Source organism: Rhea pennata, chromosome 1 (genome assembly GCF_028389875.1).
Source record: "Rhea pennata isolate bPtePen1 chromosome 1, bPtePen1.pri, whole genome shotgun sequence".
NCBI classification, from domain to species: domain Eukaryota; kingdom Metazoa; phylum Chordata; class Aves; order Rheiformes; family Rheidae; genus Rhea; species Rhea pennata.
In genome coordinates, this window is record NC_084663.1 from 26,989,007 (window position 1) to 27,006,062 (window position 17,056).

The following is a 17,056-nucleotide window of genomic DNA, read 5'->3' on the forward strand; positions in this document are numbered from 1 at the left end:
TAAAATTGATCATGAACAGAATAAAATTTAACAGAGTTGCCAAACAGAATTCAGATTTAGGGGGAAAACAGTCTTACATGAACTGAAAATATTTGTAGCTTCATAGTTGGATAGAGGCAAATTATGGCCTTTAGGATCTCTTACAGTAAAATCTCAATATAATAGAATACATCTAAGTGTGCTTTGTATATTTATATATATATATATATATATATATATATATATATATTATGGTTATGAGGGAATGTTGGAACATTTTCCGTTTGTAATGTCACAAAACAATTGCAAACACATTTTTATTCAATTTTAACTTGTTTTGTTACGGCTTCAGCTCACTTGATGCAAATGGAGTTTTCAAGTAGCTGTCACTGATGTACCTGTTCTAATAACTAAATAGTTTATGTGCATAAACCTCTGTTATAAAAATACTATTTCCGTTTTGTAAAGTCAATGAGACGCTGGAAGCAATATGTTTCCAAGAGTTTACAACACTTTGAAGTCATTTGGTGTTTGGCCTTCAGGTGTATACATAGTTCAAAAAGTACTGCCTTTTCGTCTAGCAGCTTTAAAATTTCACATTTAATTTGGCCAGACAGGGCATTTTATTTTCCCAGGCTACCAACATAAGGTTATATACAAGTAGTAAAAAGGGAAAACAATATACACGCCCCATTCAGTGTCTCTTTTTTGACTATTCTAATTTTGCAGGAGTGCAAATAGAATATTTACATAATTTTCTTTAATAAATATTCATTAACAAGCTACTATAGTAAAGTATCTCATACCTACTTAATAGAAAGTACCTAGCAAATAATGGATATATTGCTATTGAATAAAATACAGAAAAATGAATGCAGTACACTTTTGATAATAGTGAACATTAAATATCTGGCATAGTGCAGTCTCAGGAGAGAGAAAGTCTACATTACTGATTTTCCACACACCTGCTGAAGCTGGTAGTAGGTAAAAGTGGCTTATTGATGACTAATGGAGAGATCAAAACAAAACATAGCTCACATTCACATAAGATGTAGAAACATCGAAAATCTTTCTTTTTTCCTCCTCCTGCTTCTGAGTTCCTAGTTCCTATACTTTTCAGTATAATTCTCAAAATAAAATTAATGTGGAATTTAATCCTCCAGGCAGTTTACCCTTTTAACTGTACTAGTATTGGGAAGCTTGGAAGTTATATCTGCTAAAGAACTGGGAGCCTGATATCTTGGCATATGACACTTCTGGATCTTCTGACTTATTTGAGAATCTGAGTTACTGCAAGTCAGCAATACTAGCAATCTGAGCCTCCAAACAACCAAATAAGCTACTAGGTAGCTAAGTGTAGGTCTATTTTTAAAAGTAAATAGCAGGAAAATACCATGGGAATTATGCTGAATTTAATACAGACTCTGACTACTTTTGTTTCAACTAATTGACAAACGTTGTGTACTGTTATTTTCAGACTTAAACTGTGGCTAGAAGTAGCTTCCTTCAATAATAAAGAACCATAAATTGATATAAAGTAGACACCATTTTTTTGAAATTTATATTTAATCAGTTATGCTAAGGGAAAAATCTTGAATTGTACTAGTACAGTATCATTAGAACTCTCTTTAAAGGACTTTTTGTAAAGTGAATATGTTTAATAAATATTTCCTGTTAATTCATACATATACTCTTCTTTCTGCAGCAGCTGTAATAATGTAATTGTGTCTAAATTCTGCAGTACCCTAACAAGTGTGTATTTGATTATCAGGATATTCAAACTAGATTTCTTCCAGATGTCAGTCCTTAATGTCCTATTTGTTAATATCATTCTGAAGTCCATGTGACTTGAGAGTTGTGTATATCCTCTTGAGAGATCTGAGTGTTTTTAAAATTAGCTGTTGCAATGTGGATTTTACTGGAGACACTGAATAATACATTGTTTCTTCACCAAAGGAAATCTGTTTTGTTCAGAATGCAAGATAGTACTAACTTGAACATTTATCTAAAAAAAACGTTAATTATTCTGAAACAGATTTTGATAAATATCTTGTTTTTCTGCATTCATTAAACAATTTTTAACAGTCATAAAGAAATGGCTTTCATGTGAGGAAAAGAGTTCTTATGTCATTATGCCTGCTACTTCAGGCAAACATTACATACGTTCTTTTTTAAAAGGTGATCAGGCTGTATTAGGAAAGGGTTTTTTAATCCCATTTATACTTGAGGCTGTTTCAAAGTCTAATTTCTCTGGTTTGTCAAAAGCTACTAAGATACAGCCTTAGTTGTGACCAGGTAACACGTGTATTGTCTTTTCATCTTAAATGATTTTCCTCTCAGTTTTTAGCTGTTGTGAGATTAATTTATTTATTTATAAGTAGTTTTATATGTTCTTGTTCTTTTAAGAAGTGAATCTTTAATCTTTGCTTATAAAATATCTGTCTCTTGATTGTAATTGTAGATTCTTCTCTAGAATGACACAAGTTTAAATTCAGCATACCTAAATGTGTCCGCCCTTATCCATACTGATTTTTGCAGGGCTTCCCTGAAGGTTTTTAAAATTCGTGCAATTGGTACTGCTTATGTATCTATTGGAACTGTCCTGGAAAATCCTGGCATTATAGTGGGCAGCTCTTGACTGATCACAGAAGGACTGATAATGCACAATATAATTAGTTAAATACTGACTCGTGATGAGTAACTCACATTTAGCATGAAGTTTCCCTTTAAAAGGACCTCTTTGATGTCTCTCTGTTAGTCTGACCTTTTCCATTTTGTAATTTCTTAACTGACCTCTGTTTCTCAATTAACTAATTTTCTGTCTGATGCCGCATCACAGGCTTTACTGAAGTTCTGAGACATATTAGAGCTTATGTATTTTCTTTGTCTAGAAAACAAATTATGAAGAAGTACACCACCTTCAACATTCATAGGTGAGATTTCTTTGCAGGTTGACTCAAAGGAGCATAGTTCTCATGGTGTCAAATGTCTTTCTCCTGGTACACATGCTGTACTGTAACAATGAACACTTTACTCGCACTTTTTACTGCTGAAATCAAACACAAATTTCTTTCAGTGAGTTAAGGACTATGAACTAGGATGCAGGAACAATATTTCTGGATCAGATACGAAGTCGAAACTTGTTCCTTACAGTTTGTTTTCTATGATGTGTATACTATGTATACATTGTAGAGTAATCACTTAAACCATTTTTAAAATTTTGTTTTAAATTCTTTTTGCTCATCTTGGAAATTTACTTTTCAAGATTGCAGCTTAATGCATCTTGCTATATTGTAAGAGTGTGATTTGTCCCTGTGGATTCTGGTGTATTAAGTATTGATGGCCCCTTTCATTTTTCTGGAATGAACTTCAGTCTTATATTGGGAGTGAACTCCACAACCTAATAGCTTATAGAAATGTAAAATGATAATCTTTTGAATATATATGTTATGTATTTGTAGCTTCTATGTAAATACCAATAAAATTATATATAGCTTTATGAATCGGTAAAAATTTGGAATTTCATTTATTTCACTTTGTGTCAGTGCTGCTGTGATACTATTATTCTGAAAAGGAAAGAACTTGGATTTCAGAATTGTGTTATCTTCAGATGCTTCTCTTCTGGCTGTCTATTTAAAATGTATTCATTATATCATAAGAAGAATTTGTATTTCATGATTTTAAGCTTAGTTTTTCTTGATATTGTCACATGTCTTATAAAATGGCTATCAACTCCTCCTATGCACTTGGTTTTTAAGATGTTCCTTAACTTTTGATTATTTGAAATTTAGTTCTATCAAATGAAAATAAAGAAGAATGGCTTAAGATTTTTTTTACTCTGATTTGAAAAAAAAAAAAAAAAGTAAAGTAGGTAACTTTAGATCTGTCAGCTGGGTATTATTCCAGTTGGGTATTATTCCAGTACAAACTAGTAATGTGTCCAAAAGGATATTGTATTCTATAAAAAAATTGAGAAATGCCAATCAGTTTGTGATTGTGGAAATAAATCTTGTTAAAATAACTTACCTCATGAAGGGGAAAAAAGATAAAAATGTAGTTAGTAAAGTTAATAATGTTGATGTGATAGATTTTATTAAGGCACTTGAATTTGTGCCACATGGTAACTTAGGGAGAACCAAACCCAAGGTGGTACATCTTAGCAATAACTAACTCATTTTAGTGTATTTCTGTCCATAATGGAATATAATGTTTCCATTGTATTTTATATAAATTTTTGATATATTGAAATTTGGTTTGAGGCAAAAATAAAACTTCACATCCAGGCTATATTCAGAAGAAATACACAAATTACATTGGTATACTTTTACATTTTCCTGATACATCATTGTTCTTGTTCCTGTATAATATGTACAACTGCTGATATATAATGACACGCAGCAGTCTTATTTTTTAAAATTAAGGGATATTGTTTCTTGATACAGTGATTGAAACATTTTCTTACAGGGTCAATAGCTCCCATTATTATTGTAATAAAGTAGTTTGGTGGTTTGATATAAACAGAGAAATACTAAGGTTTTTTTTGTCCTTAGCATGTATTTCTTATGGCATACTCTGACTTGTACAATACAGAATCATAGCATTTTGCTGAATTGTCTCTATTTGAACTCTTTTACTTTTTTTAAAGAAGATTGACTACTGGTATTTGGAAGTCAGAAAAATTCACATTTTTTTTTAAAAAGTATGGTAATTATCAACTAGAGCAATTTAAGTTGCTGGACAAGTTCAGGCCTGTGAGGACCAGCATCATTGGAATAGCAGATCTTTGTCATACTTGGGGTCAAATTTTGAGATTTACTCTCCAAGTGAACAGTTAAATTGCTGTTGAGGGCAATGTCAAGGTTCATCTCAAAGGAGGTGATCTTTGTGTAAATCTTTCTAATTATACCTCTGGCTTTGCAGTAACTATTACAGTGAATTACTTAAGATGGTTCTTTTTTAGTTTGTGATTTTTTTACTTTAGTAGGCCTACAATGTGGATTGCATTACAGTTAAATTTAAGTTCGGATTATCATTTAAATCATTAGAGTTGTTTCATTAAGAAGCAATAGCATGCTGTTTAATTGCTATTTGGAAAGCATATAGTTAAAAAAAGAAGGGAGACTTGAATATCACTGCTGCCTGCATCTGTCTCAATTATTGAAATAAACTGCCTGCCTCTGATAAGGGATAATATATTCCTAATGTAGAGGTAATGTGGCTACATAGTCAAGACACAGGAGTGGCCTCACACAACTGTGACCTCAAATACAGCCTTCATTTTTTTTTCTAGCCGTAAAGTGGTCACTGCATCTGCCTACTTGCCAGAGGATTTTTTAAAAGTGCATTGACCCTCAAATGATGAATTGAAGTGCTAGTGTTAGCTGTCAAGCATAGAATTACAGAGACAAAATATTGTGCTTAGTGGTGATTTTCTCTTAAAATTAAATCTCTAGTGGGTTATTTTTCTTTTAAGATTTTGTAACACAGACTTAGCTGGGATTTCTTTTTTTATATATAATTTCATTTGCCTATGTAAGTAGGTGGTAGATGGAAAAATGAAAATTTATATTATACTTGGTGCTATGGTATGTATTAATTAGTGTGAACAAAAAACTAATTCTTCTTGTACTGGGTACCTCAATATATTACACTGCATAGATTTAGAACAATTTCTTTTGATTGTTGGGAAAATCATCATTGTATATTTAAAAATAAAATATCTAAAAGAGTTGACAATATTAACAATAGATATATTTTAGTTTCTTTAAAGGTGAATACCAAATCAATGATATTGTTGTGAAACAATATTTTTTCTCTGAGTTTAAAGGAACACCAAGCCAATGGATCCTATGTATGTGATGGCAGTATAAGGATGGCAAGGTGATATTAGTTGTTTCTTCAGTGTTGTAAAACCCTGCTATATTTTGTTTTTACAGTGGTTTCCTGAGGAAGGAAGACTTCCCTTCTCTGTAGGTGTTTGCACCAATATCTGCTGAACCCTTTAGCCAGTTTCTGGAAATTTGGACAGAGCCTTCACAGTTTCAAAAATAAGTAGTTTCATAACAACAGGCAGCTGTGTAAGAGAACTCGTACGGTGTTAGTCCTGTAATTGAAGGAAGGATTGAGATTTGTATGAGGATAATGCCTGAATTGTTAGATACACCATATATGAAGTACAGAGTCAGGGCAAAGCATTAATTTAGCTGCTCAGGGAATTGAAGTTAAACTAAGTTTATAAAAAGATAAGCAAGAAGAAGAAAATCTCTGCTATGGAATTCAGTTCTTCTGCAAGAATTGTTTAGTGCAGTCCATCTTCCCGAATCTAATCAGCTTGACAGGCCTGCAGGCTAATCAATAGAGCTGAAAATGAATCATACTTTTCTATATTATGACTGAGTAGGAGATCCATATTGGATAACTTCTGACATCGCCTAGCAAGGTATATGAGTTCTTGAAGAACAGTTGTCAGAATTTGTAATGAAGATGTAGATATTAATATAATGAAATATACATCTAGGAAGATAATTATAAAATTATAAGAATAGCTAAAAGACTAAAGAATTAATTTAAAAAATTTTTGCAGGTCTGGCTTCTTATTAGACATAAGTTAATGGATGAGATAATTATGAGCGTGAGGTGCTATTAAGTTTAAGATCCCATTCTATTAGCTTTACCTTTTAAAAAGCTTATAATCTAAAAAGATAAGATTTAAAAATAAGGAGGAACAGCTTTTTAAAAGTACAGTGGTTACTGATTGCATTTAATACTCTATGTAGATCATGAAACAGCACTTTAAATTAGGTAATAGTACATTAAATGACAGTTCTTAGGTTTCCAACATTTAGGATATGAGTTTTCAGCTTCATGAGAAATTCTGTAGTTTAAAGCAAATCTTAAAAAAAAAAAAACAAAAAAAAACAACAAAACACAAGTATTTTTATCTTTTATAAATTAAAAAAAGGATAATTTGTTTTGAAATGATAGGATTTTTTAGAAGTTTATTATGACAACTTGAAATGAAAAGACGTACTATTCAATTTCCAAGGCTATAATGGTACAGTCCAACATTACTTGCAACTCTGCTCCATTTTTTCTAAAAACATATATCATCAAAATGAATATTGTATTGCAAAGTTTTCTGTTTTAGAACAAAAAAATGTTTATTTGTTCCAACATTCTATTAGAAAATTCCTCACTAGTGTATGGGTAGCTTATAAGATGTGGTTTGCTGAGTTATATATATAACACAAAATGTGTGTTTGTGTATATAGATAAATGTATTAAGTGAACTATATGAGCTACATCTACCTTAGCATTTTGCTCCACTCGACAACGTACTTCTGAAGAAGATCTCTCCATTTACTCCACTTAACTGTGCTTTGATTTGCCTCACAGACCTATCGTGAACTGTGTGAACTGAACTGCTTTTGGGTAAACTTAACCCAAGAGGCACATTCCAACTGTAACTCTAAAAGGCTTCCGCTAATGGATGCTAAGTCTATACAGGGAGATTCGAGCTAGTCCAGAGTAACTCCTGCTTCCCAGTGTAAGGAGGATAGGCACATGCTGAGCACCAGCTCCGTTACTCTACAAATTCATTTCTGTTGGGCTGCACTACATACTACGATAGTCATTGTATATCTGTAATTCCCATTTGCCTGGGTGATTTGGTGAATTGTAATGGGAAGTATCATATGAGATGATTTGTCTAGATTTTAAAAATTAATTTGGTATTCCCCATATCCACTTTCTAAAAACAAAAATCCCCCAGAGCTTTCTACTGTTACGATCATTCTTGAGTTTAAGGCAGATGGAACTTGCTTGTGAAATTGCCAGATGGGTCATTGTGAAATGTTGTTCCTGAATCTTTTTCTCCCCAAAGGGCAGAACATGTTTTCTGCTCAAGCTAGTTTGATTTCAGGTCTTGAGTTTTTGCATTGTTGGAAATCTACTATTAGTAAACTTGTCTTTCAATTTCAGTTGACATGACTGAACAATGTAGTTTTATTTTAATTTCTGTGAAACAACTATTTTTATGGTAACTACTGTTTGTACATATTTCTGAACAGCTTTTACAATTCTTTTAAGTATATATGAAGATAAAATGACGTAAAAAATCTCCATATGTTATAGTTAATCATGACAATATACTAACAACTTGTATTTTTAAGAAGGTAACTTTGATACTGAAAAATAAGATATTCATAATTATGCCAAATTGCAGCCTTTCATGCAAGGCTCTGCATTTCAGTAATGATTTAAGTGTTCCTTGAAAAAAATTTCATGCAAGTAGTAAGCAAAACTTTTGGAGGAAAGCTGTAGATATGTGCAAGCTGTTCTTTCCTACCCTGACCTATCAGCTTTTCAGTGAGTTGTGTCTACCAAAGTCTCCTTCACTTGGCCAAGGCAGGCTTTTGCCTACTGTACGTTGACAGATTACTTGATAAGTAAAACGTGATACATGAGTAACAGCTTTCCTGTCCGTTTTATGCTACTTATTGCATTATGCAAGCTGTCATGGGGTGATACTTTGCTTGTGTTGTATAAATTACACATTGAAACAGAGTTACTACCAACAGCGGAATTGTCAATTGTGTTTGCACAAACTACTGCATAAAGCCAACAAGAGTGGTACGATAGGCTTAGTACTTCCAGAATGAACTTCAGAGTGGGAGGAGTAGGGGGAAGACCTGTGAGCTATGAGGAGAAAAGAAATGAAACCACATATACTTTGGCTGTTCACAGATAGGCTCACAGGTAGGAACAAAAATGTAGAAAATTATTTATAAGAAGTGCAGTCTGTCAAAGGGAGATAGACTATCTATAAATTGTGAAGGCCCATACATGCAGTAATTTTGCTAAGTTGCTATGAATTCAAAATAAAAGTCTAAACTTCTATCATGCACGTACCATTTTTCTCATATATCAAAGAATGAAGCTAAAGTCACCAGGCTGACTTTAAAAGTTTCTGGCAGCCAGTAAGACAGATTGTTTTGTAGCAGGTGTCTTTGCAAAATGATGATTAGTTCGAAGGAGGAGCAGAATATGTTAAACTGTATGTGACAGAAGGTTATTGTTTCAGACAGTATGATGGCAGTTTTTGGTCTTGGTGGCACAAGGGATCCCTGAAGAGGAATCAGACTGCCTTGTTTGCATTGTCCTTTTTGCATGTTGCAATTTTTTTGCAAAAATTTAATTCTCACTTAATAGTTTCGGAGGCGGTGGTCAGTAATTTGTTCCGTACTGATCTGACCATTACTCTTCATTCATTGACTTTAATTACTACTGCATTTCTTCTGCTCATGAATCCAGTCTGTCTTTACTTGACCGTTGATATTCAAAATGATTCTGTTCAAGAACAAAACTTTTTTTTTTAAAAAAAGATCAGTTTATTGTAAATCTTGCAACACCTCTGTCAAAGTATTATTTCACTACTGCAAGCTCTTTAAAATTGATTAAAAGGACACTGAAGTATGAATAAACCTCAAACAGGTCAGTATTTAGTTGCAGATATTCTGCTGGATCCTTTCCTGGATAATTGCTTTGTCTTTCCTACTTTATTCCTGCTACTCCATTTGATCTTTCTGCATAATTCAGTATTCACTCACTAGTGAGTGGCAATACACACAATATTTGTAAATAATAATAATAATAATAATAAATTCTAAATAAAAAAGTTTCAGCGTCATGTCCATGCAACTGTTTCTTGGTTTCTGTGAACTTTCTAAATGATACTGCTGTGACTTCATTCTTAAAATGACTTTTAATAAATGTTTTCTCTGATTATTCATGTTGCTGATAATGCGATGTAATTGGGTCAACCTATCTCTATGATTGTATTAATTTTAATTTTTCATTTTTAATTAAGAGAACATAGAACATTTCCTCTGTACCAATGGCACAGTTGATTCTGTGGATGGTGACACTACAGTGCAACAGATGTAACCTTTCTATTTCTTTTGCTTGTTTCTCATATGTGTTTGGTTTACTTTTTACTTTTAGCACTTCTTCCTGTTACTGAAGCAAATTATAAGAAAATCTATAAGGGTTTTTTTGTGATTCATCCAATTAAATGGAGATACTTAAATGAGTATCTCAATTTTTATAAATACAAAAATATGAGCATTTTTGTAGGCAAAGGAACGTGGATAGATCCATTTTCAAATTCAACACTTGTGAAAATACTCACATAGCAACAATTATTTTTGCTATGTCTGAGGTGTGTGTTCCTGTGCTTTTCTCCCTCCTGCTCCTTTTTGATGCTGTTCTGATGGGTGGACAGGTCTTTCCACTTGCAGTTCTCCCAGAGTGGCGTCTGTGTTAGCAGCTCTACCAGGTTAGAAATACTTGGCACTAGATCTTTAACAAAGGCCCATGTTAAAATAGATGGAAAGTTTGGGAAAACAGAACAGTAATGACTATAGTGAGTTCTCTCTGAAATAGCAGAGTAAAATTCTACCTAGATGTTGTGGAAGTTTACTGTATGATGTTTTAAAAATTGGTAACTTATAAATAAAAATATCTGTAAGTAGAGTACTAGCTGGAAAATTCCCTTTAAAGTTCTAATAAAGACCATAAAATGAAAAATAGATAGTATGAATGAGTATTCTGTTTGTTTTAAAATATTCCATCCTTGAAATCAAATGTATGTAGTTAAATGTATTCTTTTGTTCAGTTTCTTCACTGGAGTGGTAGCAAGAACAAAATTTGTCTTGGAGGCAGTAATTATTACTCTCACTATTTCTCTTCCAAAGTGAATATTGGAAATCATTTGAAAGCATTGAATTATCTTAATATGCCTCAGATCTATACTGTTAAGTATTGTGAACTCAAAATTTACATACCTTTCAGTTAAAGTTCTTAAAGTTTGGTATTCATGTACTTACTGTACAGGAATGTGGGATGGTAATTTACTCGAGGATTTTGAGAGTTTGAAAATATGGAAAGCTAAATACTATAAATGATTTTTTTAAATGATCGATTTAGTTAAAGTAATTAAGTCTGTAATACCTTTAGTATGTTTTGTAAATTACTGAGCTGATGAAATTTTTACCTGTTAAGCATAGTGGTAAAGGATTTTTTTTTTTTTTTTAAACAGAAGTGGAGTGACATTTTCTTTAGTGCTTCAGAAGAGTGGCTGACAGATTTCCATTCAAGAAATCATGAATGGATTTGTATGAATTTGAATTCATAAATTTGAACATGCAAAAAAGTCTAGATGACAAATAATTATTTAAAGTAATCAGTAAGTTTAGTTCTCTCTTATTCTTTGAGATTGGTTATCAGTATGTAAATCTGTATTATTTGCAGAAATAATAAGATTCTGGGTGGTAAGCTAATCAGAGTGTAAAAGATTGATACTTCCTTACAAAAGACTGGCCAATAACTTTTGAATGTTTAAACATCAGACAACAAAGCTGTCATAAAACAAGCCTAATGTAATCTTTATATAGAACATCTGGATGACTTCTCAATTAAAAGCACATGTTGTTTCACGACTTGAGCTTTTCTTCTTTCTTCATGAAGAAACTTGGTACAGAGCCTGAATTTCATCTTTTACATTTGTAAAAAGTGAAGAGTACTTTATGTTGACTGTTTTTTTTTTCTCATTCTGAACTGTTAATAACTGATCTTAATAATGTAAAACAACCGTTTTATTTTTAAACTCCAACCTCAAGGTGGTGAATTTTCATTACCAGAGTGAGGGTGATGGGATTCATTACTACATAAGGGAAAAAACTTTAAATAAATAAATAAATAAATAAATAAAATAAAAAGGGGGGGGAAGGTATTTATCTGATGTGTCTGTATCTCTTTCACAGAAGTTGCTATGAGATAACAGGGAGAAAGGGAAGGAGGCTGTATTTATCAAGACTGATGTAGCTGTGAACTGATGATACAAGATTCTCTTTTTATGGAGTCAGACCACAAGGAGGTTCAGGCTTGATCATTGCCTTGATTGTATAATTCTTCTTCAGCATTTTCTATTAGAGTCTAAATCAGGATTATGGAAGCATTAATTATATGTTGTTTGTCCTCCCATATGCAGAGAGACTTGCAAAATATTAGGCTTGAATAAGAACTGACTATTGTTAGGCGAGTTGTTTCACTTCTGTTGAGTGCAGAGGAGAAGAGGGAATTGTATGCTTTTTGGAAACTATTTTAGCATTTGGATTGTTGACATGAAATGGAAAATATCTAGTTTGCTGTTGTTTCATCAGCTGTTGGGTAAGATACTGACCTTTTATGTCTTAAAATGATCCCATACATTGGCAGTCCTTTTTAGAGACTGATTTGGGAACTGAGAGGTTTTTGTATCTCTCTCTTGAGCAGGAGTCACTAAAGAATGTTATTGTGAAACAACATACTGCCTTTTTATCTTCTGAGCCTTGCTTTTTTTGTATTTGCCCTGAAAATTGTTTTTAAAGGCTTGAGTTTAAAGTTGTGCCTTTCTGAGAAAAGGGGACACTTGGTGAGTTGTGGATTTTAGGAGGGTTCTATAAGCCTGTCTGTTTATGAAAATGTGGGTGAGAGAATAATGCAACTTTTTGTTGTCAATCTTATTTTAATGGTTCATACTTTGGATAATTTTTCTAGGAAAAATGACTATTTTTGCACTTTTAGGAGTAATAGTGTGTTTAAGATCATCGTTGTTTTTCAGACTTTTTTCAGCTTCAATAATAGCCTTAAAATGTACGCACAAGTTTTTTTCTTGTGGGCACTTGAAACTTATCAGGAAAACAGTGAGTTTGAATACATTAGTCTAGTATTTTTGGCATAATACTGAGTTCATTAAAATCTAAATTTCTTGTAGACTTTGCATAGGTATGCAGTGTCGCAGTGATGAAGAAAGGTATTTGGACTAAGTTAAGGTTCTAAGCAGAATTCAGTATCACCTGTTCATTGACAATAGAAAATGGTACTGCAGGATACCATTTCATCAACAGCCGTTAACATTTAAATTTTAGTTTTGTTTTGTAGAACTTTTTATATATAAGTAACATCTCATAGGAGGCTTTGGAAACATTTGCTTACATCTGTATTTAAGAAAAACCAAAACCCAGAAGTCCTATTGTGCAATAAAATTGCTAGTATTGTTTACAGAGTCATTCTTAATGAATCATGGTGAGACATACTTTTATCCTTTTTTCTGCAGGTATACCTTTGCAAGTATTACTTTGACTATATATTCATTGGCAATCCTCTTCTGTTTTAATAGCTTAAACAAATAATTGGTATATATGCTATAGCATTGAGTAAGGTTTATAAAAATGTTATCTTTCAGCCAGCTTCCTCTTTTAAAAAGTCTGTTATCTTTTCAGTTTTGTTTATAATCTAGAATTTGTCCCCTCTTTAACATATTCTTTGTAAAATAAGCTTTTACTGCCTCCTCTTCTCTGCTGGCTAGTTTTAGAAAACATTTTTACCACTCCCTAATACATATGTCAAGAGAAGATATTAATACAAACCTATGAACATCTGTTGAAGCAATTTTAGTATATGTGGAAAAGGAAATTAATCAGAGGAACAAACTCTTTTGAAAGGAAGGAAATTTTGTTTAGGGTCCTGGGGCAGCCTTAATTCAGTTCCATTGTTCCACAGCATTGTAGGACATGCAGTCCTATTTTTGATGTTTATCATCAATTGCTGCATGGAAGACTTGGACTTGCTGAACTTTAAACTTGGCAGGCGTGACTTGAAAAGCGTGAAAAGAGTAAGTTCAGGAGTGAGTGAGGTGTCTTGGTATATGTAGGAGACAGGCTCCCTGAAAGAGTAATAGAATAAGCAGTTTATTTTATAGCCTTACCTTCCAGATTCGTGTTGGCTGCAGAGCTAAGAGAGAAAAGTCAAGAACAGACCTGCTGTAGCACACACCTGCATAATCTCTAGGACTGTTCAGTGATAATTTTTTTTCTTTTGAGAATGTGACAAGCTGCTTCTCTGAGTCATGAAAATGCTTTTTATGATCCAAAGCAAGACGTGAGACCTGTTTCCCCAATGAGTATTTAATTGTTTTCCTTCCTTTAAGAACTTCTTTCTGTTCTTTTTACTTGAGCACATTGCTAGCATCTATAAGGAATAAGTAATACTGACGTAGAAGAAACCAGTAATCATGGAATAATTTAGATTGGAAGGCACTTAGAGAGATAATTCTGTCCGATCTTCTTTCCTACTGTATTTTTAAGCAATATAAGCTTATAGTCTATCATTGGTCTAACATGATATTTTAGATCAGCCTGCCCATAAAGAAAGTTTTGGTTCTTGTTCTTTTTAAACAGTGGTTGCAGGCTTATTTTAGTCTCCTTGTTTAAAGCTTCAAATCCTGAATAAGGATTTAAAAATTCTGTGCTGTGATATTCTTATTGGAATGAACCGAAAAGCTGTTGTAAATCAGATTAAGCTTTTGCCCTCTTGCAGTAGTGAATTTCATGAATTAAACATTTATGAGGGTTTTGTATTTTTTAGAAATTGTCTCTTGATTTACATGTGTTTGCTATCAGTTTCATCTGTCATTCACCAATTAGCTATTGGAGGATTTGTCTTAAGTCACAATTTTGCATACTGGTGGCATATACTGTAAAAGCATAATTTCCCATAGACATGTTTTTATACTTTTAAATACTTTCAATCTTAGGTCTTCACTAAAGGACTAGTTGATGTGTGAGTATGTTCATACAGGAAAATAAAGCTGATAGTTTACAAATTGGTAGAGCACCTTCTACGATAGTCTATCATATTACTTCCTGTAGTAGCTGAGTATTCTCTGTCTTAAATTTATGTTTGAACATAGATTGTTGATTGTGTTTACAAGTGAAAATTTTAAATTTGTGATTTTCTACCTATCTACGATTTGTGATGTTGCTGTGCATTTCAAGTTAATATGTAAAACATTGCTGATACTGTTCTAGCATAGCCACTAAATTATGTAGAGACTATTTTAAAGAATCTATTACCTCATGACATTAGACTGTATATTTTTCAGAGAATAAGTGGTATCAAAACCAGCTCTCTTGATACTAGTTCTTAAAACTTGAAATTCAATGCAGAGGGACATTGTAAAAGAGGGAAATTATCCAGTTTCAGTGTTTGTTTCTCACATGAAATGCATATTTCATTTAGGAAGTATAAAGAGACATAGGTGGTATCTAAGAGCTAAAATAAAAACTTACGAAAAGATTTCTGATTATACATTGCCAGCATTAGCTTCATGAACAAAAGTCTTTCATAGAATACTAGCTTAAAGTAGTTTATCTCCCTTTTCCCTCTTTCCCTAGTTTGTTACTGCATTGTAGCTGACTGCTCCTTATTTGTGTCTGCCCATCTGTTTGTGGGCTGCCCTGTGAAGAGGATTGTGGAGCTGATCCTGCAAGAAAGATAACCTAGGAAAGAAGCTTGGGGATTTTTCTTTGTCTTCCCTTTACCCTGTTAACAGCGCTGTCCCATAGGGAGCTTTCCCAGGATTAATAAGTAAACATTGGATGGTGATGGAGAGTGGACAGGCAGGATGTCAGCACTTTAATCTGCTGTTTCTGTGGAAGACATTGCCTGGAGAAACCAGGGCCCCTTGGAGTCAGTAGGCACCTGTGTTTTTATGATGTATTTCATTTATGTGCTGGCAATTCTACTCCCGCGTGCCCGAAGGTTCCACCAAGTTGGCTAAGCCAAGCCTGTAAGCACCTGGCTCTGCTGTGTTTCGGGATTCACAAATCAGGTGTCTACATCCGAGGTTCCTTAGAGCCAGATGCCATAGGGGTACTCACACTTACACACAGAAATCAGTTACAGTGTTACACAGAAAACATTTCAGTTTCTATTCAGAAAATACAGCATTCTGCTCAAAAGCATGGCAGCAAGAGAAAGAAGTCAATGTGGCACTTTCTTCTGCAGGGTGAAGTCGTGTTTATATTCGTTCAGACTTGTGTTTTGTCAAGCTGATAGTGTGCAAACCCAGTGCTCTTTCCTCTATGGTTTTACAGCTCTCCTTTTGGCAAAAGCGAGTATGGAAGTAGTGCTCTTTGCCAAAGTTAGGCTGCTTTTAGTTGAGAATACAAGTTCCACAGAGCCTAAAAATGACCTAGCAGAAAGTGAAGAGTGACTCTGGAGGTGATGCTTGTGAAAGGTCATGTTTTGTTATCTCCCTAATAGTCTTAAATATATTCTTTTCTCTCTTTCTCTCTCTCTCCCCCGCTTTCTCTTCCTTTCCTCAAGGAAGTTTCTGACTATGAAAGTCTCTGCAGTAGCCCAAAAATTTAGTGCTTTGAATTCTGGAGATTTCTAACAATAATGTTATGTGTATGTTAAGGTGTCATGAGTTCTCTTCTCACCCATGCTAATAATATAACTTAATTTGAAGTTATAGTTTTCCAGAATACCCCATGATTTTTCAATCTTTCATAAAATTCTTCAATGCAAAATATCTAGATTGTCTTTTCATTTAGAATATTTTGTCCTCATTTTAAAGTAGATTTTGGGGAATTTGCAAATTTAACATGAATTGTAATTTGGAGATTATAATAGATCTGATATATGGGAAGGGCTGTGATGCTTTCACTCTGAGTAAGTGTGCATTTTATGTTTATTCTTCTATGTTTATGTACCACACTTTGGTGTGGAAATGATATATTAAGCATTAAGTGTTGGTATTCCTCTGCTTAAATTTAACCGTGAAAACACTGAAGATGACTTTCTGATATTCTTTGCTATTTGCCTTGTCAGTAGAATACATCCTAAGTCTGTAGATGATGGTTAGCATGATTCAGAAGAAATTAAAATAGCAGGAGTTACAAGCAGAAAAGTGTCTATTGATTTTTTTCTAGCTTAAAAAATGTTACCTATGTTATGAAGCTTTATACAAAAATGTATATTTTACAGCCTTTAAAAGCTTTTAAATTAAAAAGATAATTAGAAATAAGGTAACAGAAAAAAAGTGGATAAATGAGTAAAATTTTCATGTTAAAATTAAACCTTTTCGTTTTCCTATCAGACAGTGTTTAATTTCCTGACCTTTTAGGACCAGAAACCTAGAAGAGATTGAATATTTTTTGAAAAGTAGAAAATGCATTTATAGATCTTTTAC

At 33.1% G+C, this 17,056-nt stretch overlaps 1 protein-coding gene across 1 annotated transcript in view; it reads left to right on the forward strand.

Annotated features, from left to right (window-relative positions):
• CTTNBP2 (cortactin binding protein 2) overlaps positions 1 to 17,056 on the forward strand; it is a 91,144-nt gene that overhangs the window by 13,586 nt on the left and 60,502 nt on the right. The gene's annotated exons all lie outside the window — the stretch shown is intronic.